At 40.2% G+C, this 2,629-nt stretch overlaps 1 long non-coding RNA gene across 1 annotated transcript; it reads right to left on the bottom strand.

Moving 5' to 3' along the window:
* Positions 1–1,270: 1,270 nt before the first annotated feature.
* LOC306836936 lies at positions 1,271–2,247 on the bottom strand. Its single transcript, XR_013780827.1, has 3 exons — positions 2,031–2,247; positions 1,815–1,927; positions 1,271–1,314 (listed from the first exon to the last, which is right to left on the bottom strand). It is a non-coding gene; the product is annotated as an uncharacterized lncRNA (long non-coding RNA).
* Between the last annotated feature and the right edge of the window lie 382 nt (positions 2,248–2,629).

Genomic DNA, 2,629 nt, shown 5'->3' with positions numbered 1-2,629 from the left:
TGAACTTTGAATCATATGCTGTATACAAAAAGCATTTTTCTTTGCCTCTGATTTCACAAGATGATTTATAAATTCCTTGTAACTTCTTTCATTTTCAAGCCCAGGAGGAGGAGAGTCCACTGGTTGCAAGAAAATTAAGTGATTGTTTAAAACCAGAGGGGATAATGGACATATTGCAGAGTTTCAATTTAGAGGTACCATCCTTCGAATGACAGCCTGTGCAGACTCCTCATGCCCAACAGCAAAAAGACGATGGTCTATGAAGGGATTTCTCAATTGTGTCACCAGCTGTCCTCTCCCTTACCCTTTTGTTTTTTTAAGCGCCGCCCCTGTCTCAGAGCAACCGAGACAGCTTCAGTGGAACTTACAAACAAAACTAACATTACCAGTCCATTAGCTCATTTGAATTGTCTCACAATAATTCTTTGGATATGTTGGCCCACTAAAGCTACACCAGATGTACCAGATGTATTCTTTGTTGTACGTGAAAATAAGGACATAGTTGTTGTCTTGATATGATACGATACAACCATATAAACAGACACTACACGTCGGAGTTTATCTTCTAAATTTCTAGTTTCTTGACTTTTTTACGGGCTTTGGCTCAGTGGTAGCTAGCCATCTCTCAACTGAAAAGTCAGAGGTTTGATCCCAGCGTCTGCAGACATATGTAAATGTGTCCTTGGGCAAGGCATTTAGCCTCAAATTGCTCCTGCTGCTTTATTGGCACTGTGAATGGGTTAGTTAAAGGGATACTTCAGCTATTTGCATGAAGCTTTTTATCATTAGAACCATGGTAGTAGTGTTGAATGGTTGAGTCCAGTCCTCATTTTACCCTGAGACGAGAAAAATGTGTTTTTCTTTGCCTGGAAGTTTTCTTCATGTGATGCAATATGACGCTTTTTGCATCACATGAAGAAAACTTTCAAGCGACGAAAAACCCATTTTTCTCGTCTCAGGGCAAAATGAGGGCTGGACTCACAACCATTCAACACTACTACCATGTTTCTAATGATACACAGCTTCATGTAAATGGGTGAAGTATCCCTTTAATACTGATGGATACTTTTGAAGTAGCCTCTACCATCAGTGTTAATTTGGTGTGAATGTGTAAGTGCAATGTAAAAAGCTCTTTGAGTAGTAAGAGGACTAGATAGATGTTATCATCAAAGTGGCTCAATCGGTTTCTTTTTTGTTGATTGTACTCTTTATGTGAGTCAGTTAGGTCAATGATAGGAAGTGGATATATTAATTTTTCTACAAATTTGGTCTCTCTGGTTTCCTGTCTTTCTGTGTGTTTGGTTCTTGCAGATCCTTAAAGAGATGTTTGAAAAGGTTATCAACAGGACAGAAGGTCAGACACGGGCAAGCATTTTAAACGACTCATTTGAGAAGATGAAGGATTCACAGACAAAAGCGTTAAGCAATTCTCAGTTATGTATTCTCAGGCAAAAAAGAAAAAGAATATCCTGAACTGTAATAAACACAGGGCCTCTTACAGGAAAGCTCAAGAGCTCCAAGGTCTGTTTACGCTGTACATTTTCAACTCAGTCAACAGAACATAAAATGATTGGAGAAAAAAGGCCATCCAATTCAAATTCTCTGCTATCAAGTTACAGTTAGTGGTCCCTCAAATGTGTTTTTTTCCTTAACATTTATAGGGAAATGATTCCGTATGTCAGATCTTGTGGCAAAATAACTTTAGTTCTGCCTTCCACAAACAGTGACTCAATTACTACAGTTTTATGTAAGTATTGTGTAACTGACTACCTATGTCCCAAGTGTACGTTGAATCCCAAACACCCTTTCATTACCTGCTGTGCTCTCCGCATGCATCGTGATATCACCTCCCCCATTCTTCCTCAGTGTATAACTCAGGCCAGCACTCATGTGGTTAATGGGATGATGGTGTGCAGACCTTGCAGAGCTGTGTGTGGAGGCGGGGTGAAACAAGTCTCAGTCGACTTAAATAACCAAATAATTGGAATTTCTAAAAACAATGGTTTCCTGACTTCTCTACAACCCCTCACCTTATCTTTTAGGGTCACAAGGCCTAAACTTGAACCCATCTACTCCAAAGCATTTGGCTTACTGCCACCTCAGGTTAACCCCACAGCCAGCGGCCTGCCACAAGAGTTACAGGCCTGTCAGTCTGACTCAACGGATGTGGACTGCTGGGATAAGCCCTCCCACTGGACAAGCATTGCATTCGGCTTCCTTCCACTTTCCCTTCTGGTCTTTGCTGAACAACAACAACAAACTCCTTTAAAAAAAAAAAAGCTTAATACAAAAATACTTGGTCTACTGCAGATGTTAATTATTCAGAACATTTTACACCACCATTTTTCTTTGAGCTGAGCATGCCATTCATTCCCATCCTTGTAACTACAAACTACACAGTAGGCTGTGTAGTGTGGACATGCTGCAGGTCTAATGATTCGAAACAATCCAGGTTGGTACCAAGGAAACAACTTCTTGTTACCTTGGATACAGATCTCTTTGACAATCTCCATCAGACCAACTGCTTTCTTGAGAGGACAGAGCTTAGAGTTATTTAAATGGATTTCTTGTCAAGTAGTTGGAAAATAAAAGAAATGCAGGACAGGAGACCGTGTGCAAATGGTTGGAA

This window comes from Symphodus melops (genome assembly GCF_947650265.1).
Source record: "Symphodus melops genome assembly, chromosome: 16".
NCBI lineage: Eukaryota > Metazoa > Chordata > Actinopteri > Labriformes > Labridae > Symphodus > Symphodus melops.
Note: the sequence above shows the minus strand (reverse complement) of the source record. Positions and strands in the feature narration are given on the sequence as shown.